At 45.1% G+C, this 16450-nt stretch overlaps 1 long non-coding RNA gene across 1 annotated transcript in view; it reads right to left on the bottom strand.

Moving 5' to 3' along the window:
- Positions 1-3378: 3378 nt before the first annotated feature.
- The window catches only part of LOC143484311 (uncharacterized), a 42002-nt gene continuing 28930 nt past the window's right edge, over positions 3379-16450 (bottom strand). The window contains exon 5 of the long non-coding RNA XR_013122600.1: positions 3379-6430. This is a non-coding gene — a long non-coding RNA (uncharacterized LOC143484311). The remainder of the gene's footprint in view (positions 6431-16450) is intronic.

Raw genomic sequence — 16450 nt, 5'->3', positions numbered from 1 at the left:
CAACCAGGAAAAAAAAATGGAGGATGGAGGAAAGAAAGACTCGGCCTGTAAACGAAGCCCATGGTGTAAGCTGAGCCCACAGGGGTATTTTACCTCAGTTTTCCCTTTTTGTTTTACATTTTTTCCCAATCTGAAGCAGTTGTTTGTTATTTGTGCATTATATTTATTTATATATTTAAAATGATCAATAAACAAAGAATCGCTAATAAAATATAATGCAGGGAGGAAGAAAAACTATTTTTCAAAGCCTCCACCTAAACAATATGAAAAGGCAACAATATCATAAAGAACACAACATAATTCAATACAAATACAAAAACAAAACAACAAAGTGTAATGTGTAAGTGTGTGTGTGTGTGTGTGTGTGTGTGTGTGTGTGTATGCATGTGTAATGTATATATGACAATAAGGGACACAAAAAATAAATGCATAGACAACAGTTTTGCAGACACGTGTGTAAACACGTGTGATATTTACTACTCAAACCTTCACGTGTCCTGCAGGGTGAGAAGGTTGGCAATTATGCAAGTGATACTGGCAGGAAGAAAACAATCGAGATGGTGAGGAGAGGAACCGGCATGACAACGGTGACGAAAGAGCTGCTCGCCGAACTCTGGCGGACGGCCGAGTGTCTCTGTGTCCCCTGTAAGAATGATCACCGTCTACGTTTCTACACCGTCTACGTACAACCGTGCAAACATGCAAGACGCAACATCCGCTTCCATGCTTGGATTTTGTAACAGGATAACGAGATGTAGTGTAGTGTATGCACAGCCTTAAGGCTTCAATTAACAACTTCCTGCTGCTGTCTTTTCTTTCTTTCTCTCTCTCTCTCTTTCTTTCTTTCTCTCTTTCTTTCTAGCTATGGTTCCAGTGGAAGGGGTCAGTAAGTGGGATAAACATCTTCTGTGTTTCCTTTCTTCGCTGCACCTGCCGTGCTTGGCGTTGTCCCTGTGGGAGTCTTGCCCATTAGAGCCGACTCTATTACACGCAAGCATGCCGGGCATTTTCTGCCATTAACCGCACGTATCCGTTACAGCCTCCGAGTCGCCCGGCGCGGGCCGTTTCCCGCTCGCCGTGTCCAAACACGACCGGAGGACATGTTGCACAAGACCCGTTGGGAGCCTGCAGGGATTTGGGAGGTCCGGAGGGATTTTGGGAAGGGCGGAGGGGGTATTACTGGGATTTTCCAGGCTCACCTGTCTTCGCCAGCTTTCGCTCGGCGTTAGCCCTGGCGTGGCGCGACACCGTGTCCCCCCCCTCCCCCTACTCCTTGTTTCCCACGTTCCCCTGCCCGTGCCCAGGCATAGGTTGGGTGGGGTGGTGGTGGTGGGGGGGGCACATGGACCGGGTGCGTGTGAATGCCGTCGGTTCTCACTCTTCGCCCTTATTTTTCTGGCTGGGGGCTCACGTCTTCCGATTCAGTCCAAAAGATCCGTCAGCGCCGCTTCCTGAGTAGAGCCACGTCCTGCGCGGAAGGGTGGGGGGTCACACGACGGGACGGGTTAAAGGAGACCGTGCACCCGAGTGCCTGCGTGTGCAAAGAAGATCTAAGAGCTGTATGCAGGAATGCCACCACTATGTAAAAGTATAGACTCTGGGCAATGCTGTGAACTCCTGCATTCTTTTTCTACTCAAAATAAACAGCAGGAAAGTTGCAGTGACTGTGCTTGGGGACCGAGTAAGTTATAGTTAACACCAGTACCAGTGGTGTTGGAGAAAGGGTCAGATATGACTGGTAATGTAAGGGCCAATGGTTGCTAGCTGCTTTCCTAAGTGCCACTGTAAATACTAGGCACTGAGGCTATGGAAATTTCACATTAGGGCATACGGGATCAGACAGCTCTTCCAAACACCTGTGTGTGTGTGTGTGTGTGTGTGTGTGTGTGTGTGTGTGTGTGTGTGTGTGTGTGTGTGTGTGTGTGTGTGTGTGTGTGTGTGTGTGTGTGTGTGTGAATACACCAAGCCCTGACAAGTATTTTAGACAAACCCCATTGTGCCCACACACTCAGAATGGGCACAGAATGGCACTTTGCCTGAACCAAAATGGGACCTGCTGGAACTATCACTATTCATATTTATGATCTAGTTCAGCAGTGTTGTTACAGCGCCTTCATTTACAGAGCAACATTTTACACTAGACGTTCTCCACTGGCTCAGACCCTTTGCACAAGTAGCTGTAATACACGTGTAGTGCGTCTTTGAATAATGAATATTTCAGACAGTTCGTTTAATTGCACCCTGAGGGATTATCCTGTCTATCTGAGTGTAGACTTTTGCAGTGGTGCTGTATAATCTAAATAATTGTGAAGCTTTTTGTGACACATCTGATATCCATTTACTCTTTTCAAGGCTCTCACAGCTTAGAACTTCAGGGATCCATTAGATGTTGTGTAGAATTTGTTCTGTTCTGTTATTTTATTGTTACGATGCAGTGATTTAAGTATACTCCCGAATTTACTGACTACTACATTCCCTGTTCAGCTGCCACCTCTAAGATCCACTACATGTAGTTACTTTGAGCTTTTGCCATCTACGTTTTGCTATGTTTGTAAAAGAAAAGGCTATGTCAGTTCAAAATGAAGTCATCGTAAAGTGAAGCCATTAAAGATGGGTCAAAGAAGTGGAATTACTCGCAGTGTCGAAGGATGGCTTTGGATCTTTATTAAAAGCCTGCCGTTTATTCTTCCTAAGCCAGGGTTGTGGTCAGAGCCGTTGATTTTCAAGACAAGCATATCCTGTCATAAGCTTTAAATAGCTGCATTACACTCTTGAGTCTTTCATCAGTGCCTTGCCATGAGATAAGACCTCGTTTGTCCTATAGCTATAATGTCTTTCTATGCCCTGGCTGTATCGAGCTCTGAGGGTCTTTTGGTGTGTGCTTCTTTGGGGATTCCCAGTTAGGCTTCAAGTTTCCATTTGAAAGCCGCCTAAAAGTTACTACCGCTCCATAAAAACTCCATAAAGTTTGGACGGAGAAACCCTTCATGTTCAGCTTTTAACTTAAGGGGTGTCACTGAAGCAGAATACACGGAGCATTTGATCCATAGCTCCCCGGTACTGGCACTAACTTCAGACCGGGCTTGGTGGACCTCCAGGGAGAGAGGGCTTCCATTCCAGAAGGCAATAGGAAAAGGCGGAGAAGGTCTTCACATTATGGTCGAGGATGGGTTAGTAAGTAACTGCACAGCTCTTCACGATGAAACCGTTCGGGCCCCGTGAGATTAGAGACGGGGAGAGAGAAGGGGCTGAGGTCCAAGTATACCCACACTGGCTCCAGTGGCCCACATATGGTTTAGTGGTTTGAAGTGTATGGTGGAGCGATGGAAAAACAGAATAGAAGCTGGAGAAACTTCTGGTTCTGCTGGTCCCCTGAGAGCAAAGAAAGAAAAGAGGAAGAATATGAGGAGGTGAAGGCAAGTCTCCTCACTTCCTTTAGGTCCCTGTGCTTTTCTGCTAAAGGCCAGGATAAACGTACATCATGCATTATTATTGTAATATTGCTCCCTCTAGCCCAAAATCATTCAGATTCATGGAAGGTGCAAAAAGAGACAAAACAGAGTCATCTCCCTACTGACACACACACACACACACACACACACAAGCACATATGCACTACAAATGATCGATGCTTATTTTGTATTAATTACCCATAGTTCTAACACTGCATGTTGACACACACACACACACACACACACATACTGCTATGTCCACGCACATGTGTGTGATACTCCCACACAACCCCTAATGGCAGAGAATTTCCCCTCTAGTTCTGCACACACAGCACATATACATCTTACCCTCATACATCATCTGTGCATGTGAGGGGTGGTAGATGGTCTGTAAATGACAAAGAGAGAGAGAGAAGGAAGATCCTTTGTGTACCAGTTTCTCACACACCTTAAACCTTGAGTAACTAATATCAATGGCTCTGGAATTGAGCGGTCAACTAGGCCCTAGTTAAGCTCCTAGTGTATCATCTTGACTGCACACGGTTATGTTGGAGTGGAGTGACCACTGAGGACTGGATTCATCATAAAATGGAAGCCCACACTGCACCGTGACAGTTATATGACCAGGTGAAGGTGCGTGTATGGAGAAGGAGAGCTGCTCAGTTTGGGTCAGGACGGGAGTCGTGAGTTTGGCAGAACCTGAGAGCAGCTGAGACAAACACAGATTTGTCTCAGCAGCTGAGACAAACACAGATACAGCCACATACAGGAGTGTGAGCGTCTTTATGGGGCTTTCATTCAACCTGTTATTATGGTACCATGTCCACTCACCCGTACTGTAATGTCTGTAAGAAAACAACATCGTTTGTCTCTTCAAGTTTTTCAATTTTAGTTAATGGTATTTTGTATATACATGTTTCTGTGGGACATCTGGAGCCCAGAAAGAGAGAAAAACAAAACTCTCTCTATCCCTCTCTCTCTATCCCTCTCTCTCTCTCTCTCTCTCATGATTTTGCTTTATGACCTTTTAAACACAGAGGTGTTTGTCCATGACCTACACGCTAAGAGGCCAATATGTCAGCTCTTCTCAAACAACCTTCGTGAGCTACTTAACACCTGATGGTCCGAGTGTGTGTGTGTGTGTGTGTGTGTGTGTGTGTGTGTGTGTGTGTGTGTGTGTGTGTGTGTGTGTGTGTGTGTGTGTGCAACCAGCATTTCTGACATTTTGAGAACATCCATCCACAACGAGAAAATATTCTTACACAAAGTACACTGTGTTTCATTAAAGACGTAAATGATATAATACGTGGTTCAGTGGGGAGATGGCCTTAAATACAGTAATCCAGCCTTTGTCAGTTTGCGCGCAAGTGTGTTATGGAGCCTTGTTGAAAGACAAACAGGAGCAGGACAAGGGTTAACAGCAGCCAGACCTGCACTGGCCTCGTAACCTTCTGCCATTCATCATGAGAAAAAAATCCCTCCACCTTAATTTCATTTCCTTCTGTGGGAGAGAGATATATGTCGACAAAAAGGAAGAAAAAGAAAAAGAAAAAGGGGAGGGGGGGAGCAGGAGGACCACAGTGCTGAAACGTGAGCGTGGAGGAGAGCGTTCCTGTCCTTCTCCAACGCTCCTCCAACACCAGGCCACCCTCGGCTTCTTCTCGCTCACACACTGGACGTTCTTCTCCGTAGCCGAGCGCGCAGAGGTCGAGTCCTGTGCCTGGATTGGCTGGAGAAGAAGGAAGACGGTTATGACGTGTGACGTGGTCTTCAGGCCCGGTTGAGAACATAAACCATGGAGCAGGAGACGGAGTGGAAAACAGATTCCCACAGTCACATTTCCCTGGAGTCGAAATACACAGAAGAGCTGAAATGACAAAAAAACCCCAAAGCACACAAGGCCCATGCCAGTGTATGCCAAAGGGAAATAGATACACTACAAACTCCAAAGACTCCCTTGGACTCCACTGTGTCTACATGCCATCTTGTTAGCATGGAAATTTCATCAACTGAAGTCATATTTAAACCACCGGGCAGTTTCTGTTGATATAATCGAGTATCACAGCTATGTGCCTGATGCACACAGAATCATGTACTTTGCTGAGTATGTATTTATTTTAATATTCTGGTACAACATTTATTCAGAATTGTACTAAATGTGGTAATTATTTTTCATTTTGATTTTCAAGTGTACTGTAGGTGAAATACTTTAGAAATATTTAAATATTCCTGTAATATCATGACAGGAATTGCTTACAATGAGTGTCAATATAATACATTGAAATCTGATGTAAATGTTTCCTGATGTATTTATAATAGTATATGACACTATATCAATTTGGATTATTCAAAGTTAAGGTCCACACATGCTTTATGATTATCCATTAATGAATGCAAGTGTTAATGCAAGTGTGAAACACCTTAAAAATAGGACACTCTATTTTCATTTTTCATATTAATGTACTACATGTGATGCAAGTTTATTTTACATTAAATGTGAATATCAAAATTCCTATAGGAGAAGTGATGTATTTCAGACCTAGGACCATTTTAGCTAATTGCTGGAATAACCCAAATGACAAAATAATCTTTCATTTTCCACATACTCCACCTGTGTTTGGATGTGAGAATACACAGCTCCATTTGGCATGTGTGTGTGTGTGTGTGTGTGTGTGTGTGTGTGTGTGTGTGTGTGTGTGTGTGTGTGTGTGTGTGTGTGTGTGTGTGTGTATACACCTGCTACACACAGGAACAGTCCTAGCTTCCAGCATGTCTGAGAACATCTGGTCATGTATAATTTCAGGCGTGTATGATGCATGCACCACACACACAGATACAGACACATAAACACACACACACACACACACACACACACACACACACACACACACACATTGGCCAAAGCTGATTTCCTTCAACGGTCTCCCGGGAACTTTGCGTATAGTTTTTATAACTCTGCTCTTCAGGGTCAGCTCTGCCTGCATAAGAAATTACATCAGAGTTACAAAACCCAGACATCCTGTAAAAGCACACACACACACACACACACACACCCACAGAGCAGGTGTCTGGTGTGGCAGCCACAGGCCCTCGTGTGTCTGTGTTCTCTGGGCTTTTCCCAGGCCTGCGTCTGAAAGCTTTCTGCACTGAGGACACAGCTGAGAAAAAACAAACAAACAAGCCAGAATAACAAGCCAGAAGGTCATTTAGACCTTGACCCTTTGACCCTACCTTGACCCTTTGACCCTTCAGAATACAAGGGATCCACTTGAGAATCCAGACTCCTTCTTGATCCAGATTCTTTCTTAGTCCAGATTCATTTCCGTTGGTTTACATTTATTTCTGAATTTTTATGCATCTCTCTCACTAAAACCATTGTAAGCCTGACACGTAACTCTATGCCAGCGTGTCAGAGTTGTCCTCGGATGTCTTCTGAGCATGACTGAGGACCTTTCCTCAGTTAGCTTGACTCCATGTGTGCTGACATCAGCCATGTCTGGTCAGTGCAGCCCAGCACCACAAACAGTGGACCGAGGCTCACAGACAATGGGCAGCTTGAGAGCGGCCTGGTGAACCCCGCACACACACACATAGATGAAGGGTGACGCTGCAGACCAAACAGGCAGTCAATTCAAAGCTGATCTGATGAATCAGGAAGTGTGATTAGTGTGTGTGTGTGTGTGTGTGTGTGTGTGTGTGTGTGTGTGTGTGTGTGCGTGTGTGTAATAGAGCAAACGAGAGCTATACAGCCCCTTCTGACTTTAGCACATGCACATCCATTCAAATTCATGTCCACAGCATCCAAAGGTCTTCCGATTATCAACTAGAAACATGGTAATTGTTTAATTAGCTGCATTAGCTTCGGTACTTGTTCACACCTGTCAAGGATTATTGGAGTTGGATGCGCATTAGGATAATGCATGCAGATAGTGTTTTGAGAGACATGTCAGGTGTGCTAATCAGGGCAAAGTCACTCAAAAAGTGTTAGTAGCTCTTCAGTCAGTGAGTGGGTGGGTGTGTGTGTGTGGGGCGGGGGGTGGTTAGGGAGATATGGGCTTAAAATGAAAATAAATCCGACCCTGATAACGCAGAAGCTATGATTGGGCTTCATTATCCCACAGGCAGCCGTTGTTTTTAGGAATAATAGCTTGTGATCCGATGGTTCTGATATGGTTCTCTCTGGCTAAGGAGCAGTTCTGAGATTTGGAGAGGCAACATCTCAGCTAGTAGTGTGTTGTTCCTCATGCACAGTCACTGCAGCCTAAATACTTATTTTTAAAAATCATACTAAAGTATCTGAGAATGGTCAGAATACTTCAGAATACTGAAGTGTGTGCAGTATGTTCTCATCCTAAGCAGTGGATCTTCTAAAGCTTTATATCTTTTGTAGATGTGTAATGGGTTAGCAGAGGTGTTTTTTTTTTCCTTTGGGAGTTTAACAACCAGCGTAAGCTCTTCAGCAGACTCTCAGTACGCAGGGTGTTTGCAGGGGTTTGTGGGAAAAAAGTGGGGGTGGCAAAGTGTATGTGGGACAGAATCAATGCCAGATGAGGTCATGGCTCGTTCCGCTCAGGCGCATGATGTCGCATGCAGCTGTTCCCATAGTGACGTGGTGGTGTTTTTACAACCCAACACCGTGGCCTTCACATGACAACTACGACAAAAAAAAAAGTAGGAGTGAAAAATCCCCACGCCAGTTCATGGACGTTTTGTATCAGCAACCTGACAGTGTGCTCCAACTGTATCTAGACGAGATGGGGGAGGAAGAGAGAAATTAACATAATGACCGTAAAAACCCACATTCCACCTCCTCAGAATCTCCATGACTCACGGTGCTGTTAGCAAATATGAGGGATCAGCAGTTTGATCAACTTCCCACACACACACACACACACACACACACACACAGCCAACACACTTCTTCACACTCACACCTAAACACACTTAGTATGGTGCACTGGAAACCACACAAAGAAATAACACAAAAAGTCCCACAGACATTCAGGCACTGCTCCCACCATCTGACGAGCGTTGACCCCTCTGAGGCCGTCGTTGACCGACCGTCTCTATGCAGGTTGTCCTCAAAAATGTAGGCCTGGTTTTCCCCTTGATTGACACAGAGAGATGTCAGAGTGTCCCGTCTAGCCGGAGTCTAGCCGCAGTGTCCTGTCTAGCCGCAGTGTCCCGTCTAGCCAGAGTCTAGCTGGAGTGTCCCGTCTAGCCAGACTGTCCCGTCTAGCCGGAGTGTCCCGTCTAGCCACAGTGTCCCGTCTAGCCAGAATGTCCCATCTAGTTCGTCGGCTCCGGCGGAGAGGGCTGGACGTGCATCTCCACCAGGACACTACTCTGACACTCCAATCACCAAATTACACAAAATCACGTTTGTTGGATTTGGAAAGTAAGCATATAATAAACCAGTTGCTCAAATTATGAAGGATCTCTGTCTGAAACCTCTTGCCTCTTTTCCAACCTCGTGTGCTAGGTTTTATGTTATCTGTCATATTTTAAATTTAAGGCTAAAGGAACAACTGTAAATATCTGTAAATAAGGTGTCAGCAGTGTATGTATACGTGTGTATGCCAGTAGTGTGCAAGTAGAAGTGTGTGTGTGTGTGTGTGTGTGTGTGTGTGTGTGTGTGTTTGTGTGTGTTTGTCAGGGTGTGTGTGCGCACATTTTACCCACCGCTGTTCTTTTGACACACTACACTGAGTGTGATGTCTGGTTGGAGCAGATCTACGGAGGCACCTCACACACACCTCACACACACCTCACACACACCTCACACACACCTCACATACAGCTCACACACCCCTTACACACAGCTCACACACAGCTCACACACACCTCACATACAGCTCACACACCCCTTACACACAGCTCACACACCCCTTACACACAGCTCACACACACCTCACATACAGCTCACATGCAGCTCACACACTGCTCACACACAGCCAGTGATGTCAGTAACGCGTTACTTAGTAACGCGTTACTCTAATCTTACCACTTTTTTCGGTTACGAGTAATATAACGCGCTACTACTTCCAGTCCAGTAATCAGATTAAAGTTACTTATCCAAATAACTGCGTTACTATTTTTATTTTCCCTAGTAAAAATATATATTTTTGCTTTCTTCTTGGCTCAGTTCTACTTTTGCGTCTGACCGTAGCGCTCGACTCCGCACGCGACCCTGTGAAGGCGCGAGCACGTTTTACAAGTCATTTTTTGCGTGTCCTCCCGAAACGATATGTGGTAGTATAAAGAAACACCCCTCAAAAACAGGGGGCTCAAAAACACCCCCTACCGGCCGCCTCCGTCCACAGCAGCTGTTGTTGTTTGGTGACGTCATGTGCGTCCCTCAGGTGGGCGGAGCCCGTGCTCCGTCTCACCTGAGGGTCGTTTGTTTGCCTATATATGTCTTGTCTTTGTACCAGTTGACCGCTGGTCATTATATCCTTAATTTGGAGATATTGCACGGGTTTTTGGTTTGCACACTTTCTATTAAACCATCCTTTTTCCCTGAGACTTGGCGTGATCGCTTCCTTTTAGTTCGCACACCCTGCCCGTCACAACCTGAAGAACTTTAATGTTGCTTTGTGTTCCACGTTTGAAAAGTGCTGGAATTTTGACTAACGTCGCCTACTTTAAAATGCTTGAAATTGTAATGGTATTTCGTTTCACAACAAATAGCTGTCTGACTGAACAGTTCGCTTGTATTACGTTTACAAATAAATTTACAAATAATACCACGCAGCTACACAAACGTAATGTCAGGAGATACTGTAGCGACTACTACTAGGGGTGGGCAGTTCGATATTTATATCGATAGTATCGATACAAAGGTGAGGATCGGTATCGGATCGATACCATGGCGAAAATATCGATTCTTTTGCTGCAGTTTAGAGATCTGCGCGGGACTGCTTTTTTAACCCCGCTCCCGCCCGCACCTGCTTGTTTTAGTCCCGCTCCCGCCCGCACCGGCCAAAAAATCGCTTGTTTTAATCCCACACCTGCCCGCCACATACACAATTCTGTCGCCCCCCGCCCGCAATCCTAATATGAATTGAATTAATTAGATTTAGTACTTGAAATTTTCTTATGTATTTATTAAAACAGCAATATAGCGATGGATCGCGCTGTCCCATTTCTTACCACAGTCCAAACACATGCCGTCAGGTGACGTACACCAACACTTTCTGATATCAATCACAACAAGCCGATTTCCCTCTCCATTAATTACAATGGAATATGACTTCCATACATCAGACTTTCCTGTAGTTGGCTTAATTGTGGTGTATTCACCTGTTTTAATTGAATTTTCCACAGCTGAAACTGGTTGACCGTCTACAGCAGGGGTCGGCAACCTATGGCATGCGTGCCACCATTGGCACGAGGCATAATCACTGGCACGTGACATGCTGGACCAGCATCAGCAAAAATATATATAATTTAATATAAATTATTATATTAATGGATTATAATTTAAAGTAAAATGTACCCCCCCCCCCCCCCCCCCCCAAACGGTTTGGAAGTATCGGTATCGGTATCGGTATCGGTATCGGCGATACTGACTAGTATCGTATCGGTATCGTATCGATACCAAAATTCTGAGTATCGCCCACCCCTAACTACTACTCCTCACGGCGAGTCTTGCCCTTTAAGTGACACTGGGGGTGGGCGGGGCCTGCGCGCTCCAGGGTTGCGTTATCAATAAAGTTTCCCTCCTCGGGATTTTTGGATTAAGCAGTTTCTGTCTGCTTCAATACATTGTTACTGTTAAAAATGCACTTCCAATAAAGTGAGTATTGGAAAAATTATTTTTGCTGCTGAATGTAACTACTAAAGTAACTTGTAATCTAACGTAGTTACTTTTAAAATCAAGTAATAAGTAACGTAACTAAGTTACTTTTTCAAGGTAACTTAGCCATCACTGCACACACCTCACACACACCTCACACACACCTCACATACAGCTCACACACCCCTCACACACACCTCACATACAGCTCACACACCCCTTACACACAGCTCACACACAGCTCACACACCCCTCACACACACCTCACATACAGCTCACACACCCCTTACACACAGCTCACACACAGCTCACACACACCTCACACACACACCTCACATACAGCTCACACACCCCTTACACACAGCTCACACACCCCTTACACACAGCTCACACACACCTCACATACAGCTCACATGCAGCTCACACGCAGCTCACACACAGCTCACATGCAGCTCACACACAGCTCACGCAACTCACATGCAACTCACACACAGCTCACATACAGCTCACATGCAGCTCACACACAGCTCACACACAACTCACACACAGCTCACACACAGCTCACACACAGTTCACACGCACCTCACACGCAGCTCACACACAGCTCACATACAGCTCACACACAGCTCACATACAGCTCACATGCAGCTCACACACAGCTCACATGCAACTCACACACAGCTCACATACAGCTCACATGCAGCTCACACAGCTCACATGCAGCACACACGCACCTCACATGCAGCTCACACACAGCTCACATACAGCTCACACACAGCTCACATACAGCTCACATGCAGCTCACACACAGCTCACATGCAACTCACACACAGCTCACACACAGCTCACATGCAGCTCACACACAGCTCACATGCAGCACACACACAGCTCACATGCAGCTCACACACAGCTCACATGCAGCACACACACAGCTCACATGCAGCTCACACACAGCTCACATGCAGCTCACACACAGCTCACACACAGCTCACATGCAGCACACACACAGCTCACATGCAGCTCACACACAGCTCACACACAGCTCACACGCAGCTCACATACAGCTCACATGCAGCACACACACAGCTCACACACAGCTCACATGCAGCTCACACACAGCTCACACACAGCTCACATGCAGCACACACACAGCTCACACACAGCTCAGACACAGCTCACATGCAGCTCACACACAGCTCACACACAGCTCACACACAGTTCACACATAGCTCACATACAGCTCACATGCAGCTCACATTTATGCCAGTGTAGCAAATCAGAGGCTTAGTGTTCAAAACTTCCCAAGTGTGGTAATCTTCACCCAGCGAAGATCCTGTGTGAGGTTCTCACACAGAAAAGCGTAGAGGAGGAAAATGCCAGATGGATTGTTGACAGAAACCTTTATGGAAACGAGCGGGAGGTCAATTGATTTTCAGGGAAGGAGTCCAGTGTGATGGCAGTTGGCGAACCTCCATAGGTTTATCATTCAAGGTACAATAACAGTGATAGTGATAGTAATAGTGATAGTGATAGTAATAGTGATAGCATAGCTCCTCCATTCCACACATCCCCTGGCATGTGCAAAGAAGGATTTGCATGATTTGCATGATTGTCAAATGTACTAGTGTCCTTTAAAATCAACCATACCTCTGGATTTCCCCAGTAGTTTATTACTCCATGTTCCATATGGAGAACAGAAGCTTCAGTTACCTGCTCCTTTTAGAATACAGTCGGTAGTTTATGTAAATGGTGCAGTGTGTTGCGTCTGCAGCTCATCTAAATAGTGATCTACGTTGACCTGAAAAGTTCTTTTGTAACAATCACTTTTAAGCAAGAAAAAATATTGCATTGTTCAGAATGTTGATTATTGCTAGCACATGGCACACTCTGAGCTCAGCATTGGCAGACTACAATCAGGTGAGACTGAATCAAAGTCCTTTTTTTACTCTTAGTTCAAAGTTCATTCATGTGACTGCAATACTGGCTTTAACCAAAATAGAAATGGACGTGATCTTGGACACACTACAGTACATCTATTCCCCCACATCTCCACAACTACTGGCTAGACCAAGAACAGGAGCACAGAGACGGGTCAGTAGACTCATGCCTGGAGAAAGCCATTAAAGGCATTCCTTCAGACAACGGGACACCTCCACTTAACCTCCCAGTGGAAGGGTTCACCCATGACATACTTCACTAATCCACCGTCAGGGTGGCTGACGTTTGAGGATGACACGCAGACAGTTGCAGACAGAGAACTGCATGCAGACAGAGTACAGGCGGTCAGCTTTTGAGGTTAAACCTCTGCACGACAACATAACACCTAACCCTGATTCTACCCCATACCCAGGCAAGACGCAGCAATGCAAGCCAGCAACCCCCGGCTCCTGAACAAGCGACACGCCTTTAGTTAACAGGACAACGCCGGGACAGGCTTCGTAGGGCTTGTCTCGGAGGATTAGAGTAGATTACCTCTGAACATCATGTAATGACTTTCCTTGTTGTTATTAGCAGTTCAGGGATAGCTTTCATTCCAAACAGATGTGGTAAACAGCCCAGGGAATAGACTTGTCTACATATTTGATCTAATTCTTGGGAAATGTGTCTGGTTTGTGAAACAAACTCTTCCATGTCCTCATAAAATGCAGCAGCTTTAGGAAAATAAAATGGATTTATAATATCTGAAGGTTAAAGGAACACTCCGGAGCCTAGCTGTAAACATATTTCATTTAGAATACAGAGCAGTGTAAAATAAAGTACCTTGAGTTCTTCAAATGTTAAAATGTGTCCTTAACAAAAATCTGTTTTAGAGATACAAGCAGTGTAAAAATAATAATAATAACAACGTCCTGGAATTATGCCCCGTGTAAGTCATTAGTGGGTAAATTTTGGCCTAGTCTGTAAGTCTAAAATCAAACATCTGACAAAAAACAATGGAACACTTGTAAAGTGTCCTGTGTATTGTGTGTTTGAGATGTACCACTGCAGTGTTCCTTTGACCTTTGAATTTTATAATAACTTTCATTCTTTTGAAGCGTTTGCCTTTTGCAAGGCCTCTTGGGGCTTTTTTTGTACATTTAATAGCTGTAGATGTTTCCCAATGCAGACATACTCCTTGAACTGTGAATACAAGTCTGGTCAGTTTCTGGGCAAAATATCTAGAAGATGTTTTCTCTCAAAGAAACAGCTGCATACAGTGTTTGGTATAAGTACTGTAAGAATTCTGAGATCCTCCAGTAGAACCCGAATGGTGGCATTAATGTAATATGTAGCCTAAGACATATCAAGACTATGGATATAAAGAGAAATCAGGACCTTTATGTAGAACAGTTTTGGCATGAGATCAAGAAAATAAAAGTGAAACTCAAATCCGGTCCTGGATCTCTTCGCCTCTCAACCCCTCCCACCCCAGCCGTGGTGCCCTGGGATGGGCAGCTCTTCCTGGGAAGGTCTTGGCGATTGTTTCACTCACATGCACCACCCAGCCCGTTTCCTCGGGAATGGTATCCGTGGACGACAGCCAGCATGTCATGCTATACAGTCAAGGAGAGGAAGTCGTGTCAAGACTGCCAGCAAATTAACCCTTTAAAGGGCCTCAATGTCTGACCGCCTTCGGTCACTGTCCAAACCTAAAAAGAGGACTTGGGTTGCTGGTTGTCTGATCCATGGACTACAACATCCCTACAACGAGATAAACTAGCCTTCACTTATTAACATATTAGCATTAGCATAACCCACAGAAAGTTCAGCTGTTTAAGCATTAGCGTATTTACATTAAAGTCTCTCAGTGTTGAAGGGCATTATTAACAGAAGAGTATTAATATAAGTGTTCCTACATATTTGAACTAAAAAAACATCTAGCACTTTTCATGATAGGAAATTAATTTTAATCAGGTTTGTAAAGCTTAACATAAATAGGTCAGAGTTTGCACTTCCTTCAAAGTGATTAGTAGCCTATAGGCTACACAGTTTAGAGGATAGGCATCCTTTAAAAATCACAGATGGGTGCCTCTTACTGTTTGTCCCGTCATATGAAGTGTGTTAGCGACAGGGTGTGAGAATGCGGATACCCCCGAGTGTCTGCAGTTTGTTAAACTCACATTCCATGCCAAGCTTATACACTTAAACAGACATTGAACTGGATCTCATTAAACAGTGAGCCATACCCACAACCCCCCCCCCCCACACACACACACACACACACACACACACACACACACACACAGTATAGCCACTGACCTTTGGTCCCTAAAAAACAGAAGTTGCAGTATTTAAGCTACGATGACAACACCTTTCAAGTGTAAAGGACTTTCAGGTTATTAATGTGTTTACAGTAACTTCTTCTCTCTCTCTCTCTCTCTCTCTCTCTCTCCACTAAATGGTGTTTTTCAGCTGCTGTGAGGATGGATGAAGCACGCCAACATGACCCCCTTTCCAGAGTGTTTACAAAGCACACAGTCACATGATCCGTCAGCCTACATCCTGATTGGCTACCTGTAGAGAGGGGTGTGGCTCCAGGCGGTTTGTCTTAGGAATGAAGACAGAAAGTGCAGTAACCTCTACTCTGACCCGTGTGTGGCGGAGAAAGGGAGAGGGCCATTTGACAGAGTCCAGGTGTTGTGCAAAGCTGGTGCGGTTTATGCGGGACTTAAAATAGCATGTGTGGAGTCACTTCCTGCGCATTTGCCATACGTTTGATGCAAGAGCTGATTTCACCACCAGTGGACTCATTTTCCAGCAAGTGTGAGATCAGAGTAAAGATCTCATCAAAGACCGTGTGTCGTTTTATTTACTTTGTTGTGGAAATGACATCTACAGTTAAACACTGAGGGCACAAAGAGAAGGGAGACATGGCAGGGCTATTAAGTAGACATGCCGAGGTGTATTTGAGAATATACAAATGTTTTTGTGTTTTTGCAGGGATGAAAGCATAGCTCCCTGCTCACAAAGACGGAGAGGTGCTTGGGTCAGAGGTGATTCATCAGCGGCTTTCAGTTTAAATGCAGCGTCCAGTGTGATGGGGCTGAGGTCGGACCGGCCCAAGTCCAAAAGTAGCGCGCTGTTAGCCAAAGTACATAGGAGTGGTGAAAGAGAGGAAGGCACTCCTGTGTGTGTGTGTGTGTGTGTGTGTGTGTGTGTGTGTGTGTGTGTGTGTGTGTGTGTGTGTGTGTGTAAGGGGGAGAGAGAGAGAGAGAGAGAG

This window comes from Brachyhypopomus gauderio, chromosome 20, assembly GCF_052324685.1.
Source record: "Brachyhypopomus gauderio isolate BG-103 chromosome 20, BGAUD_0.2, whole genome shotgun sequence".
Lineage (NCBI taxonomy): Eukaryota > Metazoa > Chordata > Actinopteri > Gymnotiformes > Hypopomidae > Brachyhypopomus > Brachyhypopomus gauderio.
This window is presented reverse-complemented; position numbering and strand designations above follow the sequence as displayed.